At 47.5% G+C, this 16,845-nt stretch overlaps 1 protein-coding gene across 1 annotated transcript in view; it reads left to right on the forward strand.

Annotated features, from left to right (window-relative positions):
• TIAM2 (TIAM Rac1 associated GEF 2) overlaps positions 1–16,845 on the forward strand; it is a 96,820-nt gene that overhangs the window by 66,579 nt on the left and 13,396 nt on the right. The window lies entirely within an intron of this gene.

Below are 16,845 nucleotides of genomic sequence, written 5' to 3' on the forward strand. Positions count from 1 at the left end.
CTTCAAAAATTAACATTGCAGATGAAGAAATGGAAGCTACTGTGATGAGAAACTTTGAATCTTAACAAGAATTTGCTTTCTAAAGAATGGCCAACTGGTTTGATTTTGTAATGCTTTTGAAATGGTGCTATATTTATTTCAAACAATGAAGTAAAATTGATTCTGGGAGTAAGCTGGGTATCGATACGTACAGAAATTGCCTTTGCTTTGCTGTTGACTCTTAAAATAGTCAATCTGCTCTCAGAACTGGTTATTGATCATGCATCAGTATGTGTCTACAAGGACACGTCTGTCCCCATCACCTCTGAATAAAAAATAAATGAAAAATACTACACACTGCAGAGGGAGAAAACGATCTCTTTTTTTTTTTTTTTTTTCTTTTTTTACTTGGGAATACCATTCTTAATGCAACGAACAGAAATTATGGTGAACAACCTCTGAACAGCTTTCCCTAGCATGGGCTGCTTTAGGTGAGCTCAACTCCCTCCTTCTCCACTCCTGTTTGAAAACTGTGTTCGCTTTTCCTCCATCTGGTGAGGAAACGAAGAACTCGTGACAAGTCTGGTCAGCAGAAAGAAGAAAGCAAGAGGCTGCTAGGAGTGATGCACACGTAGAAGAGATTGTACAAGCATGTGATCTGTAGCAAACATGCTGTGGGGGTAGCTCAGGGCACCGTTATTCAAAGCACACCCAGCAGCCTTCTGTTGGCGCTGTCAGTAAATGTAAACCGAGGTGTTCAGTTGTGGTGGCTCATTTATTTCTTTTGATCTGCTGATGACACTCTCAGAGATGAGATGAGGATCACCAGTCTGAATGTGTGCATATACAATCATAGAATCATGGAATCATGGAATCATAGAATGGTTTGGGTTGGAAGGGACCTCAAAGATCATCCAGTTCCAACCCCCCTGCCATGGGCAGGGACACCCTCCACTACACCAGGTTGCCCAAAGCCTCATCCAACCTGGCCTTGAACACTTCCAGGGATGGGGCAGCCCCAGCTTCTCTGGGCAAAATGTTCCAGTGCTTCACCACCCTCTGAGTGAAAAATTCCTTCCTTATATCCAATCTAAATCTCCCCTCTTTCAGTTTAAATCCATTGCCCCTTGTCCTGTCACTACACGCCCTTGTAAGAAGTCCCTCTCCAGCTTTCCTGTAGCCCCTTTAGGTACTGGAAGGCTGCAATAAGATCCCCCCGGAGCCTTCTCTTCTCCAGGCTGAACAGCCCCAACTCTCTCAGCCTGTCTCCATAGCAGAGGTGCTCCAGCCCTCGGATCGTCTTCATGGCCTCCTCTGGACCCGCTCCAGCAGCTCCATGTCCTTCTTGTGCTGGGGACTCCAGAGCTGAACACAGTATTCCAGGTGGGGTCTCACGAGAGCAGAGCAGAAGGGCAGAATCACCTCCCTTGACCTGCTGGCCACACTTCTTTTGATACAGCCCAGGACACGGTTGGCTTTCTGGGCTGCCAGCGTACAGTGCCGGCTCATGTTGAGCTTCTCATCCACCAGCACTCCCAAGTCCTTCTCCTCAGGGCTGCTCTCCATCCATTCTCCGCCCAGCCTGTACTTGTGCTTGGGATTGCCCCAACCCACGTGCAGGACCTTGCACTTGGCCTTGTTGAACTTCATGAGGTTCTCACAGGCCCACCTCCCCAGCCTGTCAAGGTCCCTCTGGATGGCATCCCTTCCCTCCAGCGTGTCCACAGCACCACACAACTTGGTGTCATCTGCAAACTTGCTGAGGGTGCACTCGATCCCACTGTCCATGTCACCAACAAAGATGTTAAATAGCACTGGTCCCAGTACTGACCCCTGAGGAACACCACTCGTCACTGGCCTCCATGTGGACATTGAACCGTTCACCACAACTCTTTGAGTGCGACCATCCAGCCAATTCTTTATCCACCGAGTGATCCATCCATCAAAACCATGTCTTTCCAGTTTAGAGACAAGGATGTCGTGTGAGACAGTATCAAATGCTTTGGATAAGTCCAGGTAGACAATGTCAGTTGCTCTTCCCCTATCCATCAATGCTGTAACCTCATCATAGGAGGCCACCAGATTAGTCAGGCAGGATTTGCCCTTAGTGAAGCCATGTTGGCTGTCACCAATCACCTCCTTGTTTTCTATGTGCTTTAGCATAGTCACCAGGAGGATCTGCTTCGTGATCATGCCGGGCACAGAGGTGAGACTGACTGGCCTGTAGTTCCCTGGGTCTTCTTTTTTTCCGTTTTTAAAGATGGGGCCTATGTTTCCCCTTTTCCAGTCATTGGGAACTTCACCAGACTGCCATGACTTCTGAAATATGATGGATAGTGGCTTAGCAACTTCATCTGCCAGTTCCCTCAGGACCCGCGGATGCACCTCATCAGGTCCCATGGATTTGTCCACCTTCAGGTCCTTTAGATGGTCTCGAACCTGATCTTCTCCTACAGTGGGCGGTTCTTCATTCTTCAAGTCCCTGCCTTTGCCTTCTGGGACTTGGGCTGTGCAGCTGGAGCTCTTGCCAGTGAAGACTGAGGCAAAGAAGTCATTGAGAACCTCAGCCTTCTCCATATCCTGGGTGGCCAGGTCCCCCGTTTCCTTCTGGAGAGGGCCTACATTTTCCCTAGATCTCTTTTTATCACTGACATATCTATAGAAATTTTTCTTGTTGCCCTTGATGTCCCTGGCCAGATTTAACTCTATCAGGGCTTTGGCTTTCCTAACCTGATCTCTGGTTGCTTGGACAATTGCTCTGTATTCTTCCCAGGCTACCTGTCCTTGCTTCCACCCCCTATAGGCTTTCTTTTTGTGCCCGAGTTGGTCCAGGAGCTCCTTGTTCATCCATGCAGGCCTCCTGGTGTTCCTACCTGACTTTCTCTTTGTTGGGATGCACCGCTCCTTAGCTTGGAGGAGGTGATCCTTGAATATTAACCATATAAGCAGTGGATGATTGTCAAGAAATGTTTACTCTTCCCCACCAAAGTTAAACAATTCCCTTGTATGACTTTTTGGTGAGAAAGTTAAAGATTTACCAAAATATACTGAATTAGAAGGAAGATTTGTCATGATAGGGTGCATAAACCATAAAACCTGACAAGTACAAGTCATGTTTTGACTGTGTCTAGGATGGTGTGGCAGTGTATGTGTGTATGTTCTCATGTGTCTGGTAGATTTCGGAGCCATATTTCTCTCCGTTTGGCATCCTTTCTTGCTAGTCAGTCAGTGACTCCTACCCCCAAAGCATGCCCAAAGAAACATTTACATTGAAATAAAACTGTGGGAAATCTAAAAAAAAAAAAAAAAGAAGTGCATGTGGAGTAATTTTGTGAAGCAAAGACTGTAAAAATCAACAATCTTGGAAGACAAATGTTGTTACTCATCTAGAAAAGGCCAATTGTTGAGCTCCATTGAAAGAAGCCAAGCAGAAATGACCAGAAGCTCAACAGAGGTCCCTCTGGTAAAATAAGAGGAATAAAAAACTACTGGTATGCCCATATGGCCCCAAACCTGTTTCTTGTTCGGAGGCAATTCCAGTTAAATGATGTTTGTGGTGATGACTTCTCATTAGCTCCATTTTGCATTGCCCGGGTGGTTCCCACTTGCACAGCATGTCAGTGATTGCAGGAGAGCTGCCTGCCTGAAGGTTTACTCGGCATCCGTAGGACGTGAAGGATCTTTCCTTTATTTTAACCATGAGAACTTCTCTTTTGCAGTTGATGAGATCCAAAAGCCTGGGGAGTCGTCTGCCGTTGACATCCTTTTTTTCCTGTTCTTTGTAGGAAAGGGATTAAAAACGTAGTGCTTTAAGATCATGTGTACGGCGCTGCAATCCAAGTGTCATTTCCTTCCAGATGGGAGATGCATTTAGGGACTCTAAGAGCTAGCGTGGGAAAATGGCGTGTTCCTCAGCAGTGGTTTTCCTGGTTCATTTGTGCCTGGAGGGGACAGTTCTGCATCAAAGTGCGACAGAAGCCCGGGGGGAGCTCTGCTAGTTATCGTGCTTCCCTTGCAGACAGCCCAGCCTGTGGTGAGCCCAGCCAGAGCTGCTGGCTACAGCCGTGTGGAGCTGCGGCCGGACCCTGCTGTCATCACGGGCCTTTCGGGAAGGCTGCTAGTGATACCAGTGAAATTGCAGCCTGTTAGAACTCTGTAAGAGTTTTGCTAATTAATTTAGGTTTCAGTCTTTTATTCCATCCCTCGGAGAAGACATCAAAACTGATGGACTACAGGTGACAGAAGGCTTGCTGTAAACCTACCAGTAGGTGCTTGCTACTGGCCCCAGTCCTGGCTTTCACTTTGTTGCATTGATCCTGCAGCTCTTTCCAGTGCAGCAGAGGCACTCTGTGGATGGCCCCAAATTCAAACCCCGCCGTTGCCTGTCTTGGCTAACGTTGTGAGGAGCCTTGAAGCCATAAAGCTTAAGGCGTGCAAGGTGCTGTGTGTAGATTGGCCTGTGAGCAGACATCAGGACCAGCTGCAGATGGAGAGCGGTGTGCATAGTTAGGGACAGGGCAGCACAAGAGCAGCAGGACAGAAAGCCAGAGGGAGACTGGGCAGTTCTTCGTCCCGAGGTGGGAACTTGTGTTGCTCCGTTTTGTGCTGTTCCGTTGAGGTGCTGGGGTTGGGGTGGGGGGAGGTTGTATTTGTTTTCTTTCCTCTGGCTGAAGGAAACGTCCTCTCAGAAGTACCGTTGACAGTTGTCCGTGTAAAATGTGCAGATGGCTTTGATTGGGAGCAGAAATGGTGTCGTGTCGATGCTTGCAAACGAAAGAAGCCGGTGGGAGATGACTTACAAAGCTGCTCTTTGTAGTCTTCTGAGAAAAATCCACGAGGCTTACCTGCAGGTGAAAAGAGAAGCATACGAGGACATCCTGGTTCACTGCGACAGGATGCAGTTAGCAGTGTCTCTGGAGACGCGTGTGGCTTCACGGATGAAGGGCAGGACGCTGCCGCGGAGCCCTCCGAGGGCAGCCCTGGTCACCCGCAGTGCAGGATGTGACGCAGCGTCTCGCTCTGCAGCGACAGGCAGAGGTGTCGAATCTCACTCTGACAGACCCAGGGAACTGGGAAACCTCTCTGCCAGCTGGAGATTACTGGGTGGGTCTTGTTAAGACCGAGACACCGTGCAGTTGCGGCGCTGACAGTAGCAGACGTTTTTTCCTTGCGATGCAGAAGCGTTTAAGCACAATTTTAGCGCATGCCGAGATACTGGTGACACCAAGCTGTGTGGTGCCATGGACTCACTTGAGGGAAGAGATGCCATCCAGAGGGACCATGATAGGCTTGAGAAATGGGCCAGTGCTAACTGCATGAGCTTCAACAAGTCAAAATGCAAGGTCCTTCACCTGGGTCGGGCCAATCCTAGGCACAAATACAAACTGGGCACAGAGTGGGTTGAGAGTAGACCTGAAGAGAAGGATTTGGGGGTGTTTATAGATGAGAAGCTCAACATGAGCCGGCAGTGTGCTCATGCAGCCCAGAAGGCCAACCACATCCTGGGATGTATCAAGAGAAGCGTGGTCAGCAGGTCAAGAGAGGTGATTCTCCCCCTTTACTCTGCTCTTGTGAGACCCCACCTCGAATACTGTGTCCAGTTCTGGTGTCCCCACCATAAGAGAGACATAGATCTGTTGGAGCGTGTTCAGAGGAGGCCACAAAGATGATCCAGGGACTGGAGCACCTCTGCTATGAGGACAGGTTGCGGGAGCTGGGATTGTTCAGCCTTGAAAAGAGAAGACTTCGGGGGGACCTAATAGCTGCCTTCCAATACCTGAAGGGAACCTACAGGAAGGCTGAGGAGGGACTTTTTACAAGAGTGTCCACTGATAGAACAAGAGGAAATGGGTTTAAGTTGAAGGAGAACAGATTTAGATTAGATCTTAGGAAGAAATTCTTCAGTACGAGGGTGATAAGACTTTGGAATAGATTGCCCAGAGAGGTTGTGGATGCCCCCTCCCTGGAGGTGTTCAAGGCCAGGTTGGACGGAACTTTGAGTAGCCTGGTCTAGTTGAGAGGCGTCCCTGCCCATGACAGGGAGGTTGGACTGGATGATCTCTAAGGTCCCTTCCAGCCTGTGCCATTCCATGATTGTATGATTCTATGTGCCCAGTGGTTACAGTCACTTCCAAGTTGCGATGCAGATTTCGGGCAAATCCTGCACCTGGGTGCCATCATACACTTCAATGAGGCTTCGATTCCTGTTTCGTGCTGTCAGGAACACGTAAGGCCAAAGGTAGACCTGAAATGCCAAAACTGAAAAAATCTGCTGCCTGCAACAGATTCTGCAAAATCAAAGATAACAAAAAGGTACCTGAAAGGAAGGAAGAGGGAGGAGAATTTAAAAAAGTAAGGGGTCAGCTGAGTCAGATGCGCAGGGAAGTTCCACTTGGCCATGGCACTGCGTGCCTCTGGCTCTGCTTGTTAATGTACTGTGGGCAGACACAGACCTTCACTCGCACGGTGATTATTTCACAGAATCCCAGAATCCCAGAATGTCAGGAATTGGAAGGGACTCAAAGGATCATCTAGTCCAATCCCCCTGCCGGAGCAGGACCACCTACATCAGATCACACCAGAACATCTCCAGAGAAGGAGACTCCACAGCCTCTCTGGGCAGCCTGTTCCAGTGTTCTGTTCCCCTTCCTGGGAAGAAGTTCTTCCTCATGTTTAAGTGGAACCTCCTGTGTTCCAGCTTATATCCATTTCCCCTTGTCCTGTCATTGGGTGCCACTGAGAAGAGCCTGGCTCCATCCTCATTTCCTTCTGAGACAGCAGAATCCTTCAGTAGTGCCTAAAGAAAACCCTGCCAAAACCAGGGGAGAGGTTGATGTGGAGTTCAGAGGGTCTGTGTTTGTCTTTACAGGGGACTATTGCATCTTTTAACATTTGAAATGCAGTGTGCCTGCTACTAACCAGAAGAGATGAAGGTTGCCCTCCCTGCCTCCAAAGGATGCACAGTGCAAAAATATATTGTGAAAGATCGATGCAACTGCAAAGATAATGCCTCAGTGGTTGCCATAGTTTCTAATTCAGCGCTTGAGAAAAGTTTATTCATTCAGCAGAAAACACTTTGGGTGAGAACATTACAAACAGTATTTAAGATGCTTGAAATTAAAAATTAAACAAAAATTCATTTCAAACATTTGGAAAATTAATTTTTTAGCACTGAAATTAAAGCAAATGTCTTCACTGTAGTCAATTATGCTTTGAAAATACATTTTGAAGGCATCTTAAAAACACGTTATTAGTATAATAAGTGCAACAGAAAAATATTCAGAAAAATTGTCCGCCCACATTTATAAAAAGTAAGGAACAAAGTACCTCTGGATCACTGTAGAGATCTGGAGACAAGCTCAGTTAAGCCTGAGCTTGTAATGCTTAGAGACTGCTAGTGTCACACAGCTCCTGTTAGCCAGGGTATGTATGTACATGTTATATATGTGTGTGTGTGTGTGTACAGATACACACACATCTCTCCAAAATACGTGATGTGTGTCTAAATTCTGCTTCCGCTTCACTGGTGGCCCAGACTGATGTTACACAGTAGCTCGCAAGTGCTCAGAATGGTCCCAGAGGCAAGCTGCTCTTCCCTTTCATTCGAAGTGTAATTAATTATTAGCAAAATTAGCCTTTTACCTTCGTGTATCAAGGGCAAAAGCAGGGTGGGAAATGAACTCGGTGCAGATGGGTGCTCCTGGACGTGGTGGGACAATAGGGGGAAGCCCGAGTCGCGACGGACGTTACTGTTACGGTGACTGTCGAGCCTGGTGCCGCTGGAACGGAAAGACGAAAACCAGGTGTCTGCAAAGGGAACGTGTGTTACTCAAAGCACACGGCAACAACCAACCACCCTGTGTCATTTTTCCAGTCATTTTAAAAATGTTTCAAGGTGATCGATTATTTTACATGTAAATTTTACATGGGCGACGTGCTCTTGAAAAGGGCTTGAGTGTTTTTGCACGCTTCTGAAGAAGAGGAAGAAAGGCTGAAGAAAATGCTTTCATTCATTTGGTTGATTTTAGTTTGTGTTTTTTGCTTTTTGGATTTATCCAAATCCCTCAATAGGAGTTGGAAGGATTACTAAAACATAGTTGTTTTTTTTCTAATGAAAACACATTTTTAAAAAAGCTGTTAATTGGTAACATCTTTTAGCTGGCATATGGCTAGCTAATAACTCAGGCTTAATTAGCAAATCTGGGCAAGAATGACTTCCTAATATGGAAATAAAAAAGCCTGTCATTGTTTTTCATCAAGATTGACGATATTGCTTGGACCTGAAACTTAACAGCCTTTTGTTTTCCCAGTCCCAGTGGATGAGCTGTGTTTTAACACATACCTGTGACAAAAACAGAGCTTGAAATTGCCACGACTCTTGCTGGTAGAACATGAAGAAAGGACCTTTCCGGAAAATAGTTATACTCTCAACAAACGTGGAGCTGGTGGCCTGACCTGTGTTATTTTTGAAATCCCATATGTGGTACTGTAAACTTTTAATTTCCATAGACTAGTGATTTTTGTTGTTGTTGTTTTGGTTTTTCCTTCTCGTCAGCCCTGCCCTGTGGCCCGCTGGGCCCGCAGAGGCAAGCACTGATGGTGGCTGAGGCGAGCAGCCTCACGTGCTGCGCAGTAGCCCATGTCACTGGGCTTTTAGCCCAGGCTGCGCGTCCTTTGGAAAACGCAGCGTTAGGGAGCAGGCAGGGCCCCTCTCGCTCCTTCGAGACCGTTCCCTCGGCTTTCTGTCCCCGTCTCCCCAGGCGGTGATCCGATACGTGCCCGCAGAAGGAAGGAAGGGCAGAGCCCGCCAGCGGAACGCGAGGGTCTCGCTGCCGCGTGCCCCAGCAGCGGCGCGTTGCCCCGGGGCCCCAGCAGCCTTGTTGCCCCGCGGGCTGCAGCTCCGCGGCCGGGCCGTGCCCGTGGGCACACGCTGAGCTGCTGGGTCGTGCTAATGACTTGGGAAGAGAGGGCTGGAGGTTTAATTGCAGTAATTAAAGGAGAAGGCTGCGTCATTCCCGTGCTTGCGTGGAGGTGAATATCCTTGACAGCTCTGAAGCAGCACGGGTGTAACCAAGGGCATGGATGCTCGGGCTTGGTGTTTCCTTTGGGATCAGGAAAAGGGAGAGCACCAGGTGGTGGCAAGGGCCGTGAGGAGTGAAGCTTTGCAGCTCAACCGCTTGTGCTCCAGCAGTGGGTGCTGTGGTAGAGGGAACGTGGGAGTTACTGTGGTTTATTGTGCTGCTGGTGTGGTTCTCCCTTTATGAACCCCCCTGGCAGGGGGGTTGGAACTGGATGATCTTTGAGGTCCCTTCCAACCCAAACCGCTCTATGATTCTAATTGATTGCTTGTCAGTCTTGAAACTCTTCAGCTCAGTGGTGTCATGTCCTATAAGGTTTTATTGAAAGTTACATTGTTTTTAGAGTAGACCTGATTGGTTTTGTGTAGATACATCAACATGGGGACTTTTACTTTCAAGCCTGAATTTATTCCCCAGCACAGTTTAAATTTCTTTTTATTGATGTAATTGCAACTAAAAAGTTCAAACAAAGGACAAGCACAATTATGTAAAGAAATCATCCGGAGAGCTGCCTATTTGGCTTTCATTTTATCATTGTAGGAGCGTTTGTGTGCCACACGGTTTAGCAGCGTGTACCCTTGACAGGGCGTCAGTACCACTGACAATTCGTGCCGACCTTCAGGGCAGTCAGCACCCTCTAGATATTTTTAGGTATTTGGCTAATTTTCCCCAAGCACCTGATATTTTGTTTATGCAGTAACTTTCACGGGCACAGAGGCAGGTGGGTCTCTGGGCAGGTAAAGCCCATCTTCCCGTGCCGTTCCCGCGCTCTGCCCTGCCTGCACTACATCAAGCTGTTTATAAAAAAAATCTCACCTGGCACGCTCCCCCCGCGTTCCCTGTACGAAAGGGTGGCACGGCCGGGCTCTCCTGCGCCGCTTACCCCGTTGCGCTGGGCCCGTGACAGCGTCGCCGCTTTCTGTTAATCGGCACGAAAGAGCAACTCCTGCAGCAGGTGTGTTGGGGGGCATCGCCGCGTCCCGGCGCTTCCTTCCGGGGGGGCCTTTTCCTCCGGCAGAGTTGGCATTGGCAAGCCCGATGCCCGCCTTCAGGAGGAGTAAAACCAGAGCCGGGAGTTGAGCGTTGGCTCGCAAGCCCCGGCAGCTGGCGGAGCGGTGCGGCTCCGGGCGCAGGATGCTTTCTGCCGTGAGTCCCGCGGCGGCGGGGGTTAAACTGGGGCGGGGTGGGGGGGGGAGCGGGGGGTGCTGCTTAATTAGGTGAAGGTGGGTGATGACTGGGCTGCTGCTTGATAAATAGCGACTGTCCCAGTGCTAATAGTCAAAGAATGGATGCTGGTAACTGGCAGTCGGTGGGTGAGCTGGTACCAGTACGCTGCCTGGGAAAAGGTTTGGGCTTTTTGAAGGTTAGAGGGGAGGGAGGGGTGGGTTGGTCGCCTGCCTGCACCGTTTGCTGCCCGGCTCAAGCAAATGGTTATTTCTTGCCTCTGACAGAGAAAGGACTAAGTCGTGATCCAGATTTTGACAAGAAGCGGGATGGATTTTAACAAGATTCTTCAGGGAAATTTGGGAATAACCGCAGCGTGAATGTTTTAACTATTTCTCTGGTTTTTGACAAATAATTTAAGATTGTGGAAAAGAGGGAAAAATAAGAGCCACAATCAAGATACTGCTAGGGGAATATAAGAAGGCTGTAAGTATGTTACACAGGTAGCAGAAAAATACATGAGCCTTCTGCATTAAAAATTGACAACATTGGGATAAGGGCATGGGGGAGGAAAGAATGACAACGTTTTCACCAGATCAGGGTTTGGGAAGATTTGCACTCTGTGCTTTAACGTTGCCTGACAGGCGTCTCCTTTTCGTGACCTGGACTGCCAGGGTTCCTCTCTCCGTTTTCCTGATGCTCTCACCTTTACGTTTTGTACGGTCAGGATTTAACTTTCCACAATGGAAATGACTTCTGTTTTGCTTTTGACTTTGGTATGTGTTGGGTCAGATGACTTTGGAGACCGATTTTGGAGAAGCTGAGCACAGCATCTGTGAACTCAGTGGCAGCTGCTGGCCTTCAGGACCTGGTGGATGCAGGTTCTGGGGCCCAGATCCCTGCTGCGTCACTTGGTTTGTAACTAGCGTTTCAGTCAGGTACCTGAGTCACCAGTGGTTCTTCCCCTGTGTCCAAGGCAAAGATGGGCATCTCTCTCCATGTGGCAGGCAAGAGGAAGTATTTGCCACCGTGCAATTCGTGCTGATAGCTCAGGCACCACGTCAGGCGGGTTGCACCTTAGCTCTTTTACACAGCTGTGTGCTCAGCCTGCTTTCAGGCCTGGCCCCGTGCGGTCAGGAAAGGGTTACAAGGTCATCTACCCCTCTTCTTACTGTACTTGGGATTTCTAAATGAGGTTGGTGGCACCTGCTCACCGTACCAGAGCAGGCCGACTTTGCTGATGTGTATCTCCCTGAAATTGGGAAATTCTAGCTCAAAGACAAAAGTTCATAATTAATTCCTCCCCGATTTTGCAGCCTGCCAGTGCCTAAAGGGGCTACAGGAAAGCTGGAGAGGGGCTTTTTCCAAGGGTGTGTAGTGACAGGACAAGGGGCAATGGATTTAAACTGAAAGAGGGCAGATTTAGATTGGATATAAGGAAGAAATTCTTCACTCAGAGGGTGCTGAGGCACTGGCACAGGTTGCCCAGAGAAGCTGTGGCTGCCCCATCCCTGGCAGTGTTCAAGGCCAGGCTGGATGAGGCTTTGGGCAACCTGGTGTAGTGGAGGGTGTCCCTGCCCATGGCAGGGGGGTTGGAACTGGATGATCTTTGAGATCCCTCCCAACCCAAACCATTCTGTGAATCCATGATTCTATTTTCTGGTCCGGTAATGTCTGTCAGGGCAACTTTTCATAATGCAGCATAGAGGGGTTGCGTCTCCCTCCTTAAAGCATAACTCTAACTATGCTTGGCTTAGTGCTACGGAGGATCTGAGTAGACACTTTAAAAAAAAATACCTTTCCTTTAGCAATATTGTAAGCATTTTAAATAAAAGACATGCAGGAGACACAGAGAAACAAAGCAGACTGCTAAAATTTCATCAGTGTCAGTCAGGAACAGTTTTATGTTCTGAGTGGTCTCGAAGTTGGGGACAAAAAGGAGAAGGACCAGAAGATAAGTGATGAGTGGGGCTGTGGCTGTGTTTTAGCTTCTGCTGCCTGAAGCTGAGTGGCAGCCTTGCCCAGGTGCCTGTGGTGAGAATCCCACAAGATGTTTTTCAGTAAAACCTGCCGACATTATTCAGTCTTTATAAACAGCTTAGAGGAGTGCACGGACTGTATTGGTAACGTAAGGCAACGTGTTTCAGTGGTCTTTAAGGAAGCCAAAGCCTGCAACTTTCTAGCCTTTGACACTGCTTGGCTACAAAGTACTTGCCAGTCTGAGGATGGCAGAGATGTCCGTAGAGGGATGGGCCCACAAAAAACCAACGGCTGTTAGGGCTGCCTTCGTTCTGGAGAGAAGCATCTTCTAACACAAAGGAAAAGTGATGGACATCTCCAAAAGCTTTCCTGTTTCACAGAGTGAGGGATGTAAAGAGGTCTCTGGCCAGTTGTTTCTTAAAATCCCATGTAATTGTATTTCTTCTGCTGACTGGTGCATTCGGTCTTCCTGGAAATACATACATCAGGCAGAGCTGAGCTGTTAGCTGCTCCTTTTTAGAGAGTACAAGACTAATCTGTTTCTGCAGGATGTTTTCTGAGCATGCTTCCTCTTCAGATAAGGAGTTCAAAGGCTTAGTGATCACCCCGTAGATGCGGTCAGTGTCCAGCACAAGAGTACAGGAATCGGAAAACTCATCAAAGGCCGTGCATGGTTTTAACTCTCCCCAGGAGTCTTTCTTAGGCTGTAGAGTTTTCTAAGCCTACTCAAAATATTCCTTTCCATCACTTTTTCAAACAAACCCTGACCAACTGACAGAGTACATGAGGTGTATAAATGAGGAAAATAAACAGCAACGAGCAGAGACACCATAACACTAATTGACCTTGTGCAGCATTTGTGCTCAATCAGTGTCATTCAGGAGAAAGTCACGGGGTAGCCGTGAAATTGTTGTGCTAATGCTTAACCACTGCTGATTAATGTCTTCTGCTCTCTCACCGATTAATTTTATGGAGATTTTTAACTCTGGTGAGGATAGCACAGCCTCAAATGATGATATGCTTGTCTGTAAGGAGCAAAGAAAATCTAGAAGAGGTTCCTTGGAAGAGTATCCTTTTGTTCAGTTTAAAGGAATAACCTCTAATATTTCTTATCAGGAATATTATTGCAAGTGGGATGTGCTTCATCTCCATCTGACAAGCTGTGGTGGCCGAGTGCTATGGGTCCAGCTGACAATTATGTGGACTGGAACTTCCCCTTCTAAGGTTACTGCGAGCAATCCTCGCTCACAGGGAGCACCCCCTGCAAAAGGATGCAGGACCTAACTGTGAGTCGCAAACATGCAGGGATGAAAAAAAAGTTTCTCAAGGATGCTTCCAAACCTCCTTCAGTTTTCTTAGAGCCCAAGAGAGTGTGGGGCAGGAGGCTGCTTCCTCTGTCTGCCAGGTCTGTAAAAGGGTTTATACAGCTTTGTTGGAAAATCCGTGAAAATGGCCAATAAAACAGTGCAGTGCTACTTAACTTCATTCTCCCTGGGATGCAAGTGTTTGGTTTTTTTTCTATAAACTCTTCATAAGCACCAATTTTCTTCTCTGCCATTCAAATCTAGCACTGTTAGTCTATTTATTTTTTTTTTTAGCCTTATCTGTCTGCTCTTCAGTGCCAAGGGTAAGCTGAAGCTGCTTGCAGTCTCCTGTAAATGTTGCTGAAAGTGGCACACATAAGCTCAAGTGATGGATTTTGGAGAAAGTTTGTCCTTTCCACTGTATGCTCTCCTCAGCTTTTCTCTGCACCCAGCCACCTTGCAGCCTTGTCCACAGTCAGTCATCTGGGCTTTTCTTTTCACCAGTTTAAGTGTTTTTATTCTGATGAGCTGCACACTATAAAGGTTGGCATAAGTATTTTTTTTACCATTTGCTAAGTACAGTCAGTCTTGGCCTTGTGCAAATAAAAGCAGCTGTGTGCTTAAGGAGTTTGCCTGATGTATCTGAGAGTGAAATCTGCCTCTGTTAGCTGTAGCAGTGTCGTTGTCAGAGCAAATTCAGGCTTAATTCCCACCTCAGTTCAAGGTTACAGTGGGTGTATGCAGTATAAGCTTGAGACTTCTTGGTTTAAGGGCACGGGGTTGCCAAACTCTGCTCTGACATCCAGCATGCCCAGGTGGCTTTGAAATCCCAGCTGCAGTCAGTAACAGGGCAGAGGCTGGACCTCTCCTGCACACACATAAAAGACAGAAAAGGGATGTTCATAGGGGTCGTCACTGTAGCCTTTCTAGAAAAGATCTATTTTAAGCAGCAAAAATAATAAAGAGCAGGACACTGTTTAGTGTGGGAGGCAGGAAGTAGCATCCAGAGCAGTGTGGAAAAAAGATGGAGACCCCAACCTGGGTGGTAAGGGAGTTTTGGGAATTTTGTAGATGCCCCATCCCTGGATTGTAGATGCCCCATCCCTGGCAGTGTTCAAGGCCAGGTTGGATGAGGCTTTGGGCATCCTGCTGTAGTGGAGGGTGTCCCTGCCCATGGCAGGGGGGTTGGAACTGGATGATCTTTGAGGTCCCTTCCAACCTGAACCATTCTATGATTCTGTGATTAAATATGAAGCAAGAATGGCTTTTGTTCCTCTCTATTTATTCATTATGAAGTTTCTCATGAATACTGGGCTCTTCATCCAGAAACTAATGTACGCTTTGTGGTTGCTCTGACAAAACATGTTCCTACATCGTCTGTGGTCCTTGCAACGTGTAGGCGTGAATGTGAAACACTGCTGTCCTGTGACCAAGTGGCACTTCGTGCTTGCTTTGACCCAAATGCATGGACATGCCGTGGACACAGCACGAGAATCGGGTTTGGATATTGCACAGGCTGGGAGTCTCCTATAAAGGGAAGGACAGAAGGCAGCAAAGCTGCAGGGAAGGCCCAGAGCCCACAAGCAGCGCTGCAGGACAAGAGCAATCAATATTTTTAATGCCAGAGTTGCAAACACGAAGTGCTTACATGTTCAGGAACATACTAAATGTATAAAAATCACCGTTTGTCGGCAGTATGGCTGAGAGGCACCTTAGGGTAATCCTGTGCCTTGGACGTGGGTCAGTTACGCGGAACAATTTTCTGACACTAAAGTTTTGTTGCTTGGGTGCTCAAGTAGTGTTTATGTTGAGAAGCATCATCTGTTTCCATGTGCTGTCTTGTCCAGTGGCTCTTGGTGGCAGATGCAGCTCTGGCCCCAGAACTGAAGGGGATGGAGAACATGCCGTGTTCTCCGATGTCTGCCGGCCCTACGTGCGAAGGTGTTGAGGAGGAATAGAGGACTTCTGACTCCTCCTTGTAAACCCGTGCCTGATGATGATGTTTATGACTTGCTTTCCATAGGCTGTCTCATATCCTTGATCTAGTGTCCTTGATCAGGCATCACGTTGATGTAAACCAGGCTGCCCACGTGCACCTTGAGCTGTAGAGAGCATGAAATCTGAGTCATTCTCATACAAATACAAAACTTCCTGACATCAGAAACAAAACAAAACTCAGGTACTTTAGCGTTCAGCTATTTAGAAGTTGCTTTAAAATACACCTCCCCTTCCATCCCATTTCCTAAATTAAGGTGTGATTTATTTCCAAAACACGAATTAATTTTAGTGGTACATAGTGACTGTGATTTTTTAAATGTATTCCATCAGTGTGGAGCTGTAATCCCAACAAACACCATTCAATTTGTGTTGCATTTTGTCAGGTCCTATATAAATGTTACAAATATAAAATGTATCTAAATTTCATAGTCCTTCAAGCTGTCATTGTACAGGATTGTGGAAAATGGTTGCACATATTAGTGAGGAAAGTAACTTAATTTTTTTCAGATGGTGGTGGTGTTCAAAACCGGGGTCTGGGAAGCTACAGTGTAGTATAGGCTACACGGCAAATATTTGACGCTTTGACATTTATGTCCATCATGTGGGTGTGAGGGATGCACCTATGTTTTGTCACGTGAGTGGTCGAGATTTCGTATTGCTCGTGCATTTAGCCTCCATTTTACAGAAGGCTTTGTAAAGCTCAGCACCTCATGTGCTGTTGAACTTAGCTACACCGGTAATCAGTGGTGAGTCAAGGGATCCAAAAAGGACCACTTGAAAAGGAAGAAATTCTTCCCTCTGAGGGTGGTGAGGCACTGGCACAGGTTGCCCAGAGAAGCTGTGGCTGCCCCATCCCTGGAGGTGTTCAAGGCCAGGTTGGATGAGGCTTTGGGCAACCTGGTGTAGTGGAGGGTGTCCCTGCCCATGGCAGGGGGGTGGAACTGGATGATCTTTGAGGTCCCTTCCAACCCAAACCATTCCATGATTTTATGAAACAGTGTGAGGAATGAATTAGTACAGATTAAGACAGTTCTGAAATGCATTCATGTCTGGATTCCTTCACTGGAACACGACTTCCACTAGAATAAGGCAGCGTGCATGCAGACCTCATTTGAATGGGTTTGCTAAGTAGGGGATAATACCTGGCCCAGCACATGCAGCTGCCCAGTGTCTGAGAGAGCATCCGAAAGCAGAAGCACTGCAGGAGAAGTGTTTGTGTGGTATAAAGAGGTGGATACCAACAGCTGTTAAGATAGAGTTGGGTAATAGCGGTGATACTCTAGCTTTCAGGAAAATGTTGTATAAGACAGAGAACAGTGGAGTAATTTTCAAATTAAGCATTA

The sequence above is a fragment of the Tauraco erythrolophus genome, chromosome 2, assembly GCF_009769465.1.
Source record: "Tauraco erythrolophus isolate bTauEry1 chromosome 2, bTauEry1.pri, whole genome shotgun sequence".
NCBI lineage: Eukaryota > Metazoa > Chordata > Aves > Musophagiformes > Musophagidae > Tauraco > Tauraco erythrolophus.